At 37.9% G+C, this 13,972-nt stretch overlaps 1 long non-coding RNA gene across 3 annotated transcripts in view; it reads left to right on the top strand.

Annotated features, from left to right (window-relative positions):
* LOC131189068 (uncharacterized) overlaps positions 1–13,700 on the top strand; it is a 31,140-nt gene extending 17,440 nt beyond the window's left edge. For 2 of the 3 annotated variants that reach the window (XR_009152896.1, XR_009152898.1), the window contains 3 exons: positions 329–389; positions 4,817–4,964; positions 11,606–13,700. This is a non-coding gene — a long non-coding RNA (uncharacterized LOC131189068). The remainder of the gene's footprint in view (positions 1–328; positions 390–4,816; positions 4,965–11,605) is intronic. The other variant, XR_009152897.1, reaches the window with a different exon arrangement.
* The last annotated feature ends 272 nt before the right edge of the window (positions 13,701–13,972 follow it).

Here is a 13,972-nt window from a genome sequence, read left to right on the forward strand (position 1 = left end):
TCTTCTTTCGTTAGGGGTGTTACTTGGAACCCTGACACCCAGCTGGCTTCATGCCTAAGGGGGGCGGGAAATAAAACTCATGATCTTTCAGTCTGATGACTTAACTACTAAGCTATTTCTGTGCATCTATCGCTTTATATCTCTTTCCTGGCATTTTTGAACTTCATTTCTAGCCTCTTGGCTCTTTGGGCACGATTCTCTCTTTTACAACCTTTCCCTTCTAATTTATCTTACTAATTTCAAGCAAACAAGAAACAACTTATCACTTCCTTTAAACTTTACCTCTATTTATCTTAGGATCTTATTTCTTCTACTTCTGACCTCTCAGTTTCAGACCCTGTGAAACCAGAAGCTTACCTCACCTGTCAACGTCTTACTTCTTTGTACAAGTAAGTACTTCTCCCTGCCAGTTTGCACCAGTCTTAATCCCTTTATTTATTTCTACACTCTACTGCAACCAATTCAATTATATAAATGTCACCTGGAATAATTTTTTCCCATTATGCTGCCATTGTAAGGCTCTGTCAGACATAGTCCATCCAGGATGAGGTGTAAAGAGAAATCTGTATTACTGCATCCATTTAGAGGGCCTTTGTTTGCAACCCTGGCTGGGAGCCAAGTGTGGAAATCTGCACTTCTGACCTCTTGATTAGTCAGATGTACATTAGCAGTAACAGCAGCAGCACCACCACCACCACCAAAAAAAAAAAAAAAAAAAAAAAAGCCCAGATAATTTTAAGCTTAATCATGTGGAAAGTTTTGCAGTCATTTTAAAGTCAGGTTTAACCTCTAATAAAATTTGGATCCAAACGAGTGACCTTAAAAAATGCATCTAGGAAATACAAGGCATTTTTCTTTTTTGCATTTTGAAAAGAGAAGCTGAAAATCCAGGCATGTCAATTCATAGAGCAGGGGTGTCAAACTCCTGGTGTCATGTTGCCATCATGTGACGTTTTTCTCCTTCATGGAGCTGGGATGGGCGTGGCCTGCACATGACGCATCCAGCCTGTGGGCCACCAGTTTGACATCCCTGCGAGAGATTGCTGAAGTTTGCTAGGTTCAATCCAAGGCATAAAAGTTGGTGGCTTCATTATATTTACTTAAGAGTTAAAGATAACAATAGACAACCTATCATGACTAGAAAACACTTCCAGGTATATCTCTAATGGGAAGGGTTACTGCCAAGACAGCTATGGTACAGTGATAATGTCCCTAATCTACAAGGTCCCCACTTGCTCCAAATTTTTTCAATAACTGCCATTTGTACCCTCTATTTAGGGCAAGTGTAGCTTAATAAAATCTCTAGTATCAGAGTGCTCTAGTACAATGTGCAAAAAATGCTTCCCCAAATCCCATGGGTACTGTTAACATCCACTTTCTAGTCCCCAAACTCTCTAAAGTGTATGGAGACAAAAATTTCATCAGTTTTTAAAAAAAATTGTATTAGGGAATTTATTAATTCCTAATTTATGAAAGGATGGGACCCACCCATCCTTGTAAACATGTCTTTTGATTTGCCATGCAAAGCTGATAGGGGTATGGGAGGAGAATAATATAAAAGTCTGCAAGCAGGTCAGTGCAAATGTGACATTGACACATGGACCAAAGGATCGTGCTTGGATCATGATGACAAAGCTGCTATCTTGCAGTTAGAATATAAGAGAAGCTACTCAGAAACTCATTTTGAGATACACATTCATTAATCAAGGGCTTTATTTTTAATATAGAAGAGCAATTTGGTTGGAACTACTTCTGATACCAGTCGGAATAATATTAATTGACATTTGTTTATGAAAGTGTCTGAAGCCTCAACAGGCAAAGAAGAACGTGTCCCATAATTTATCGTTTCCTATTGCAGTGATGGTGAGATTATATTCCCAGACACAATAATGCAATTTATTTATTTATTATTTATGAAACATGTACATCACTCCACTTCAATTGGGCTCTAGGCTATCTACAATAAACAAACAACAAAACAAACCACTAATGTAAGCAATATATCTCTGTAGGAAAACTAAATCTTAGCATCAGTGTAATAACTGCAGAATCAATTGTGAAAATACCTGAAAAAGTCAGGGGTTTTCTAGAACATCTTAAGAGTTGAGACAGTTCTTCTAGAGGCAAGATGTCATACAGAGAAAGCTTGTTTAGACCCCTCCCATTGCACCTTCTGGTAGTGGGACCTTGATGTCCTGTGACTGTGCAGGACAGATGGTCATATTTTATCACTGCAAGCCAGTCTCTTAGATACTTAGTCCCCAAAGGCATTAAGAGCTTTAAAGATAGTGACCAATGCTTTCATTTGGACTCAGAAGCATATTAGTAGCCAATGCAGCTCCCACAACATTAGTGTAATATAAAATTAAAAGTGACCAATAACTATATGAGCTGCTGTATTTTGGAACCACTGAAGTTTCTGTATGATCCTTAAAGGCAAGCCTATGTATACTCAGTTATGATAATTTAAACATGATTAGTCTGAAGATGATGCTTGGTTGTTGGAACAGGTCTTTGGTAGGACAGAATGCTAAGAACTCAGCGTGCAAAACCTCCTCTATTTAGTAGTAATAAGACAGATGGAAGACACAGCATTTAGGAAGAGTAAGCCCCATAGCAGAATTGAAGTTCTTGAATGTTTGAGTTGAACTGATGGCTCAACAAAATATTGAACATTAGAAAAACAATTCCTTTTTAGCCATAGATAAAATTACAACATTAATAAAAAATAAGATATATTTTAAATGGGAGTATTACAAAAAAATTGGGAGTTGCTGGCTAGAAGCACCAGGTGATCTCCACCATTATTAAATGATGTAGTGTGTCTTTGATGTTGTTTCTTCGTCTTCTTCTGGGCCTGCCTTGTATTCTTTGACTTTCTCCTCTTTTGTATATGCTTTGTATGGTATGGAATCCCACTATAACCTCTCCAGGTGAGCAAACCACTATATTTTCTGTTTTTGTATATAGTTAAGAATGGGTAATATGCCAATTCTTTCTCTTATGGTCTCATTTCTGATTTTATCTCTTCTGGTCACTCCAGCAGCTTTCCTCAAACATCTAATTTCGGTGGTGACTAATTTTTGTTTTTTTTATTGCAAATGTCCATGTTATCATAGGGTGATGATGAATATGCTTTGTATGAGATGCTTCTTTGGGCTGATCGCTACTGCCTTATGTTGTAGGAGTGGAGCTAACTGTTCCAATAGGACTGCAGAGGGGATACTGGATGGTCCCATGTGACCTCATTTCTCACTTTCTGTCTCCCTGTACTAAGTGTTCAACATTATGTTGTAGCAAATGTATGTTGTTCCAAAAAGCTGTTCCTACTTGTCCCCAAACAGCCTACTTTCAAATGTTTCATAAACACTGCAGCATATATACAGACACTGTATAGATACTATTGTCATGGTCTCCTGGAATGCTTTAGTACTGTATGAATCCCAGAAACGGCAGGGGAAGATCAGACATCAAGAAGGAAAAAGACACTTTTTTTTGCCTCACTGTTTTCAAATCTACACCCAAGGCACCAAAATGACCATCTCCCCACCACCTCCATGAACAAAGTGACTTTAGATAAATTTATTTCAATCCTGCTGGTCACAGTTCTCCCATCTGCAATAAAGGAGACAATAATAATGGTAATTAGCTATCATATGAAAAGCATTCTGAAAACCTCAAAGCACTATACAAGTACTTCTAAGACTGCTACTACAAATAAATGGTTTTATTTGTACCCCACTTTATTATTTTTACAAATAACACAAAATGCTGAACATACCTAATACTCCTTTTTCCTTCCATTTTCTCCACAACAACAGCCTTGTGAGGTGAATAGGGCCGAAAGAGAGAGTGGCCTAAGATTATCCAGCTGTTTTTCATGACTAAGGTGGGATTAAAATTGATGGTCTCCCAGTTTCTAGCCTGAGGTCTTAATTACTAGACAAACTGACTCTAAAACAAAATTAAATAAAATTATTTTATTTTAAAATAATTATTAAAATAATTCCAACAGTAATCAGTATATCTAGGAAGATTTGGGGAAAATAGAAAACTATTTTTCTTCTCCTTCAGATTTGGGACGACTCTCAAATTCATTTGTCCTCAATACCACTATTAATTATTATTATTTGATGAATGATTAATGTCCCTCTTGCTTCCAGATTAATGGAAGTATAATAACAAACTGATAATCAAATCAATTAAAAGTTCAAATATAACCACCAATTTTTAAACGCAATAACAAAAAAGTCATAATATAATCAAAACTGAGAAAAATAAACCTCTAACAGCAGCAAGGATAATGTTACTTATTAAAACTGGAAAAAAATACAAATTACACATTTAAAGGCTCATTGTAATAAATCTCTCCATGGTTTCTGGTAGAGAAGCCACAAAGAAAGAGTCCAATTTCACCTGGGAGAACATTTCAGAATGCTACCGTTTTGCTCATACACACTGAATCTGCCAAGACTGAGGGAGAGGGATTGATCTTCCTGCACCAGTCCATACTGGGAACAAGTAGTCCATAAAATTAAGCTGTCACACTTCTTTCTCCTTCCTTCCTTCCTTCCTTCCTTCCTTCCTTCCTTCCTTCCTTCCTTCCTTCCTTCCTTCCTTCCTTCCTCCCTCCCTCCCTCCCTCCCTCCCTCCCTCCCTCCCTCCCTCCTTTCCTTCAAATTTATTGGCTATCCAATTCCAATGATGCCTTATTATTGCTTGAGCAATCTTTTGTTACTACATATCAGTGCTGCACAGCAAGAATATGTGGGAATATAAAGAATTTCCTAATTTTAGAGTTTCTTTCCTTCATAAGGAGTTTAAGCGTGGTCTAGAACATTCTGTGGATCACAGTAAATCCTGAAGCAAGAGCTGATGAAGTACTGCGAGAAAACCAGGTTTTTAATCTATCACTAGATTCTGGTCAAATGGAAGAACATTAAAAGAACCAACCAGAACTTCAAGTAAGTATATTAAAGAACAATAGGCAGTTGATACTGTATTCCAAACCTGCACAGCTGGTTCTGTGGCCTGGGGGAAACTTATATCAAATCTCTACTGAATTTTCACATTTATTTGGTGAATCTGGGCCAGTCTCTGACTGGCTTTGAACTTTGCATTAATCCATCAAAGTGTTTGTCTGGTTTTGACAGACCATGCCACTTGTGACTCTAGCTATTGTGGTTTATAAACTGTGACTTACAATTATAGTAAATTTTTGTTTCTTCAAAAAGCCATGGTGAACCAGGCTTAGTCCAAACTTGTCCACATCAGAAGCTCTTTTAGTATTGAATGTTACATGTCTCAAATAAATGCTTTCCTGAAATGCTGGGTAGAAGTTTTGGGATCCTGGGTATGGATGAAAGAAAGAAGGAATGGGCTAAGAATGCTAAGTTTTGCATGTTTCCCTGCTATATAACGCTGCATTAACAGAGCTGAATTCTTTTTGGAATATTTAACTATACTTGAATTAATACAGATACTTGTCAGTTTACAACCACATGTTCAATGATTGTTTGATTTTCTGATGTTACTAAAGAAAGTACAAAAAAAGGGGGAATTACAACTGGTCCTCACACTTAAGTCTGTCGCATAATCCCCACAATCGCATGATCATAATTTGGACACTTGGCAACTGGCATGTTTTTATCGTGGTTGCTGCATCATGGGGTCAAGTGATTACTATTTGAGACCTTCCTAGCTGCCTTCTGCCAAGCAAAGTCAATGGGGGACTTCCTGGCAACTGCATGATTCATTGAACTATTACAGTGATTTGCTTAACAAACTTGGCAAAAATTGTCATAAAATTGGGTGTGACTCATTTAACAACTGCCTTGCTTAGCAGTGGGAAGTTTTGTGGTTGGAAGTTGAGGATTACTTGTAAAAAAAGAAAAGAAAAGAAAATTAAAGGAAACAAGGGAAAATGGAGCATAGAAAGTGCAGTTAAGTAAAAACAGTACTTGGGAAACTTCTACACACTCGCAACAAGCAGTTTATAATGAAAATGCTTCTTCAGGCAGAACTCTAGTGTTGCAGCTGCAAAGCTATATAATACAATAAACTATCCTATTAAATCTAAAGAGTTTGATTTAATAAGACAGGGCTTGTATATCAAATAAATGCCAAGTGATTATTAAGAATCTTTTTATACTCAGAATTAACAACTATTTCACACAGTTGTTGCCACCTTATTACACCTGAATAAAAATGCACGTGTGACAAGGGGGATGGGGAGGGGAAGCAAGAAAAGATGTTATAAATAGGCTGTTAAAAGCTGCAGGACCACTGAAAGCAATCCTTTCAAATATTGCATTAAAAAGGGACAAAATAACAAAGGCAATTTAGTAGCTTGTGTAATTGAAGCAGGAATCTTTTTAAAATACAGTTTCAACAGATTGCTGCGGGAAATGAGTCTGTCGCACAACAATAGTCCGTTATGATTCCTGCATCTTGCTAACTCCTTACAAAAGTGGCTGTTTTATATCTAGGGATGATTTATACGCCTTGTTACAGTTTAAGAGAGAGAAACTGGGCTGTGATAAGGAAAAAGCTGAGGACCATGGTGTTAGAAATGGTGGAAGTATAACAATAACCTTCAATACCAGGAATTATTTTCTCATTCTAGTAAGCTTCCAAGATTGCTGGCTGAAAGGGAAAGTGCTAGGACTGTATTTTTTATTTATATTCTTCCTATAATTCCTATAATATCTCTATAATTCTTGAATTCTTTTACAATAATATGAAAAAAATATTCCAAGGTAGCAATAATCCATTAATGACAAGTGAAAAGGAATATAAGATAAAAACTATGTAGAGAAAAAAAATAATGAGAATTAATGATTGGAAAAAGCCAATGTAAAAAGAAGTATTTTTAACTTGCTTATTCCATGGAGTTATTTTGCAAAAAATGTGATCTTCTTATTAGCAACAATTGGTCTAAACCAATAATGTACTGCAAATGATCAATATTGACCTAGATATTTGCTAGCTGAAGTGGAGACCAAATCCAACAATTTATGTACTCTGGAAGTCACATTGAACTCCTGGAGAAAAGTCAGGATGTAAAAGTAACTACCTAACAAATCATTATTACAATGCAGTCTTACTTGTTGTTATTTGTTAATTGTCTTGTTCAGACAATTCCTACTTTCATTTATCTTCCCCCAATTTGTGGTATTGTATGAAGTGGGTTGCTTTTCCGTGAGGAAAGTGATGAGGTTCTCAGCTAGAGTTATAGCTTTTCAGTGGCTGCATTATTGAAGATTAGTTACTCTGAAGTAAGATGGTTGGCCTATAAAATTTATAAATAAATAAATAAATAAATAAATAAATAAATAAATAAATAAATAAATAAATAAATAAATAAATAAATAAATAAATAAAATAATAGTGCTGAAACCAAATCAAAACAACAGAGGCAAGCAAGCCACGATCCACAAGCTGTAGGTAGCCAGCCACAGTGATCTTATGGGGCTCCTGAGACATCTTAAGAGCAATTTTAAGTACCTTTTGGAATATATACAGGTAGTCCTTGACTTACTACTGTTTATTTAGTGACTACTCAAAGTTACAACAACACTGAAAAAAGTGACGTATGACCGTTTTTCACATTTACAACCAGGGGTGAAATGCTTCCGGTTCGGACTGGATTGGCCAATCAAGTAGCAATGGCGGCAGTGGTTGGGAGAACCAGTATCAAAAATCCCTGCGCCTCCCCATGCCCAGCTGAGCCATGCGATCGTCAGAACCTTTTTTTTTTTACTTTTCAAAGCATTTTTTAAACAACCACTTTGGCCAAAGAGGTTGTAAAAAAATGCTTTTAAAGGGTTAAAACAAGGCTCTGACAATCCCAGCTGAAGGTTTAAAAGGTAAAAAAGCTGAAGCCTGCTAGGCAAAAAGTGAGGGGTGTAGGCAAAAAATGGAGGGGTGGGGGGTTTGTGTGTGCATGAGAGAGAGAGAGAAAGAAAGAAAGAGAAAGAAAGAGGGAGGGAGGGAGGGAGGAAAAAGGAGAGGAAGGAAGGACTACAAAGCTGGCACTAGATGCAGCTTCAGAGGGCTGGAAGGGACCTGGAGGACCGCCTGCTGTTACCACATGCCTCCCACCGACCCGTACGCTCTCACAGAGAGGGACTTCTCAGGGTGCCGTCCGCCAAGCAATGTCGGCTGGCGGCCCCCAGGGGAAGGTCCTTCTCTGTGGGGGCTCCCACACTCTGGAACGAACTTCCCCCGGGTTTACGCCAAATACCTGACCTTCGGACCTTTCGCCGCGAACTGAAGACACATCTTTTCATTCGCGCGGGGCTGGCTTAAATTTTATGGATTTTATAGTTTTTATCATTAATTTTAAATGGGGTTTTAGTTTCTATATATTCTAAATTTTTAGGCAAATTATAATAAGTTTTTTAATCTTGTATTTTATATAATATTGTCTTGTCTGTTTTTATTTGCCTGTACACCGCCCTGAGTCCTTCGGGAGAAGGGCGGTATAAAAATCAAATAAATAAATAAATAAATCTAGTCCAACCCTGCTCCAGCAGGACATTGTTAGTGAGTTTCTGTCTTTTGATTCCCCCAGTTACATAGCCACACCCACCCAGTCACATGACCCCGCACCAAGCCACGCCCATAGAACCAGTAGGAAAGAAATTTATATTTCACCACTGCTTACGACCCTTGCAGCAACCCCATGATCAAATGATCAAAATTCAGGCACTTGGCAACTGTCATGTATTTATGATGGTTTTAGTGTCCTGGGATCCTCTTATCACCTTTTGCGACTTTCTGATAAGCAAAGTCAATGAAGAAGCCAGATTCACTTAACAACCTGTTAGCAACTAAGTTAACAACTGCAGCGGTTCACTTAACAACTGTGGCAAGCAAAATTGTAAAATGGGACAAAACTCACTTAACAAATGTTCTGTTCACTTGGCAACAGAAATGTTGGGCTCAATTGTAGTGGTAAGTTAAGGACTACCTGTACATTTATGTTTAATTTTATGGTTGGCAAGTTTTAAAACATCATTAGAATTTTTTAAAAAATGTTCCTGGATCAACCTACTTTCTATTTTAGGCATTGAAAATAAAATGGCTATATAAATCCATAGTGTATCTGCATCAGGAATAATGTGCATTCTTCCAGTCACCATATTTGGAAGGGATATAATATTTGGTATTTTAGGTTATTCTTGTTAGTTGATTATGGATGCTTGTGCTCTTACACTGTTACTTGCTTTACCTGTATATTTGTAATTCTTGAAGATCCGCTAAAGGTAGTTCTAGAAGTTTCAGAAGGCAAACTCTCTCTGTTGTCTTTTGTTTGATTAGTAGAAAAGACACAACATAACAGAGCTTGAAAAGGGTAGAAGAGGGCAACACAAATTATCAGGGAGATGAGTATCTGGAAATATTAAAACCTTTGGATTCTAGCTTAGGAAAAATATGACTGAAATGAGGGTTATATATATGCTTATATATTATATAGTTATTTTCATGCTTATGCTTATATATACTGTTGTGACAAAATAAATAAATAAATAAATAAATAAATAAATAAATAAATAAATAAAATAAAATAAAATGAGGGGAATTTTATCCCACGATTGATGTGGGATAAAATCATGCAAGACATAGTTGAAATGGACAGGGAGAATCTCCTTTGACCCCCTCTATTTTTTTCTTTTAAAACTCTAGCATTAAGGTCATGTCATTCAATAATGTTGACTGGAAGGAAGATTTAGAAGAGACAAAAGAATGTATACAGCACACAATTAACCTGTGGAATTCATTACTAGAAAGCATGATGATAGCCAAGGACATGGAAGGACAAGTTTATCAAGTGCTTTTAGTTTTAAGTCTCAATGTTATTTGGGGGTTGTATGAAGTACATCTTTAAATACCAGTGTTGGGGAACAATGTTGGGAAAAGGCTATGTCTCCATCTCCTACTCGTGAGCATCTCATATTAATTATGGGATCCCATATTATGGGATTAAAATGGCCTTTGTCCTGATCCAGCAAGGGCATTATTGTATTCTTATGTTTCAGTATGGTCCATTGTGCTCTTTGACACAGGAAAGGCTGTTCATTTCTGCAACCAAGAATTGTTATGAATGTAACTTATTTGTTACAGGTAAAGAACAGAGGTAATTGTAATAATTGGCTAAATAAACTTGAGAGGCTTTTCAGTTTTGAGTCATAGATTAAGTAATGGATGAGGTAAGATACCATACTAGAATATCTGGAAATTCGGAGTCATAGGAAACAGGACTCTTATCTGAATAGGTGACCTTCACGCCATAAAACAAAAAAGGAAAGTGGGATCCTTGGGTTTTATAGTTGATTTTGCTTTTTCTTTGTAAAGTTTCACTCACTGGGAAAGTGAGTCATGCAGAAAAACCAGTCTGGATTATGGAAATAATTAACAATTTCCATAATAATCATTTTAATATTTAATTAAAATTCATTTTAGATGTAACTTTATTCATGATTAATATCATATGATGGGAGAGACCTGACCCATAGAGTCACCAAGAGTTGGACACAACTAAATGGATAACCTCATCATGAAGTATCTAGCACTTAGCACTAGCACTTAGAATTATATACTGCTTCACAGTGCTTTGCAGCCCTCTCTAAGCGGTCTACAGAGTCAGCAAATTGCCCCCAGCAATCTGGGTCCTCATTTTATCAAACATGGAAGGATGGAAGGCTGAGTCAACCTTGAGCTAGTGAGACTAGAACTGACAAACTGCAGTACTGCATTCTAACCACTGCACCATCACAGCTCTTAACTGTAGAGACAAACTGGACAAAATTAAATGCTTTCCAATTCAATGTACAGCCCAGTACAAAGATATTCAAAGATTACCTGTTTGAGATGTACTCCCAAGCAAGTGCCTAAAGAATTGCAGCTCTAAGAGTACTTTATTTTAACCAAACTGTGTCCTGAGATAGTTTTAATTCACCAGTCAACATGACCTACCCTCTTCTGATTATCTTGGTTTCTCAAGGCAATGCTACAGTGGTGGTGCTCTAGCAAGCACTTCTAAGGTCATTTCAAGCAATACAAAAATAAAGAAAATGCAGCTATGGAAAAAGAAGCCCCAGCAGAAATTAATCTTACACTTTATTTCTTGCCTACTAGAATAGAAGAAATGTTGCAGCTAGCTAGCAAAAATGCAGGGTTGACAAATGAATCCATTTATGGTCCAGATTTTGTACATCTTGTCCTTAATCATCAATGACAATTTATCCCTTCACTATATGAACAAACAAATCCAGAAATAAATGCTAGACCTTACATCTTTGTTACTTTAGGCTACAGGTGAAGACTTATGATTGTCTCTCGTAAATCTGATCACTTTCCCATCACCATGGGCATGCAGTATACAGGGACATCTGTCAGTGTTAATCAATACATGGAGTGTTAGTCATGGATGATAAATTTGAAAGGGATTATAACAGTAAACAGTGATCAATAGAGATTTTGCTGGAGGAGACACGAAGGAAGAACTACCTTAAAAGTGTTAGAAGGTTAATAAAACAAGGGGGTCAGTCTTAAACAAAAACTCCGGTGAGACCCACTTATTTCTCTGTTTTCTTTTCAGGAGGAGAAAAGAAACAACAACAACAACCAGACCGAGCAATTTTCACCAAGCAATTGCTACTAAAAGGGCACATTATTAATTTAGAACATATTTGCTGATCCCTCTGTTTGTAAGTCATATTCTCCATTAGCACTCAGTGGAAGAAGGTTTGCTGGCTATGAGCTGGAATCACTGAAGCTCCTGAGACTCCCCTTTGCTTCTTTTCTCTTTCCTTTGTACAATTCCCCCCTCTGACTTTCTCTGACTTTACCATTGGTCCATGACTGCTCAGGATATTGCGAACAATGGTGTACTTCCCTGCAAGAAGTATTTGTCCAAGGATGCCACATTTAAAAAGAAAATAAAATGCCAAGAGTTCAGCTCACCATCCAGCCATAGATGATCCAAACAATCTGTCTTGTCATCAGAGGTCATAACAAGAGGTTGCTGCAAGCATATACCTTGCATTGAGAAGCTTATATTCACAGCGTCTTAAAACAAACTAAAGATATAACCCCCCCCCTACCTTTCACACACACAATTTGCTTGTATCAAATAGTTATCTAATCCAACTGGGATTTTCCTGGATTATGACATTTCTTGGAAGATTTAAAAAGAATTGGTAGGAGGCTCAGGTAATGTAGAAGCAGGTAAGGTGAGAGTCAAACAAAAAAGAGTTTCCAGAGAAGCAAGTAGTATATATATTTTTCAAGTATTTCTGATGTATTTGGGCATGATGTCTTCTGAATGTTTATAGAAAGGAATGTTTCTAAATGTTGAACAGATAATTTTAAATTTTCACAATCCATTTCATCTCTTTTCCTTCTCTAAAATTATTGATCTCATACCCAAACTCTCCTGAAAATTTAGTTGGCATACAGAAACATGGTCCTATAATTTCCAGAGATTAACATCCACAGCATTCCTTTCACTGCAATTTCTATACCACCAACCCCAATTTATCATGTTTCTCTGTTTGTTAGGATCTTGAACACTAGGAGATGACCACTAGATAGTAGTAATGGTTGCTGTTCTCTGGACTTAGTCAACCTTCTGTGAAAATTATTCCTAAATTTCAGGGCCACAGAACACAATATTGCAAGTGTTATTTGATGAATAGAAAAGATGAACAGAAAAGAACAATGACTTGATATCACTCATCCTATTCTTTTCCTGCCCATGTAAATTTAGATATGTCACCAAGGATTGCATTACTGTAGCTGGTAGAAAAACAGGGTATAAATGAAACAAAAAAAAAGGAATTGATTGTAAATCAATCTAAGATGGCGCCGACGAAGGCTGCCTCGGTGAAATGCTCTCTAATTGTTTCTTTATTTCTAATTATTCTCTGTGACTCACTACGGATTTCCTACTCACGAGACCATCTGCTAAAAATTAAGGAACATTTCTTTAAGGAGCAGCTTTCTTTAATCTCACCCCCGCCTGTCTTTACAAACACGGAGGAGATTCTAACACAGGAGGAGGCAATTCCCACGGAGCCATGGATTACTAAAAAAACCAAACGAAGGAAACGAGGTAAAAGATCTGGGACCTTAATCAAGCTAAGAACTCGCACTAAAACTCCTCTGCCTTCAATTTTCCTAACAAATATACGCTCACTTGCAAATAAGATGGATGAAATACTCCTCTTAAACAAATACTGTTATGTATTTATGTTTGTACCTTTAAATATTTGAGCGGGAAATCAGCACGTTGCTGATTGGACGAAGCCTCCAGCAGAACTGTATAAAAGGAGAGGTTTTTCCCCCAGCCTGTTGCTGGGTTCACCCTATATTAAAGAGCTGTTGTCACTACCCTGGTCTCCAGCCTCGTTACTTCCAGAACATAACATTGGCGACGAAGGTGGGATATCGAGGCTGAGAAGAACCAGAACCGAGCTGAAGCACGATAGACCCGAACCCCGCAAACTCAGGGCAGAAAAGCGGAGATGGCCAGTTACACTCCGCCCGCACCGTTTGACCCGGCGAAAGAGAAATGGGGAACGTATATGACCCGTTTCGAAAGCTTTCTAGAAGCCAACGAACTGCACGGAGTTCCAGATAACCGAAAAAGGGCTTATTTCCTAAGCCACTGCGGTCCGGAGGTCATTGATATCGCGGAAGCCCTGGCAGAGCCAACGCCGTTGCAGTCGGTGTCGTGGCCAACTTTACAGACCTTACTAAAAACCGCCGCTGCGCCGTCCAAATACGTGCGGCGGTTTGAATTCGGAGGCGAAGGCAGATGGAGGGCGAGTCCGCCGGTGACTACATGGCCGCCCTAAGGCGTCCAAGGACTGCGGATACCGTGACCTGGGCGAGGTGCTCCTCGAGCAACTCATCCGAGGTCAAAGACATCCGTTTGCGGCGGCTGCTAGCAAAGAGCAACCTA

This window comes from Ahaetulla prasina, chromosome 1 (genome assembly GCF_028640845.1).
Source record: "Ahaetulla prasina isolate Xishuangbanna chromosome 1, ASM2864084v1, whole genome shotgun sequence".
Lineage (NCBI taxonomy): Eukaryota > Metazoa > Chordata > Lepidosauria > Squamata > Colubridae > Ahaetulla > Ahaetulla prasina.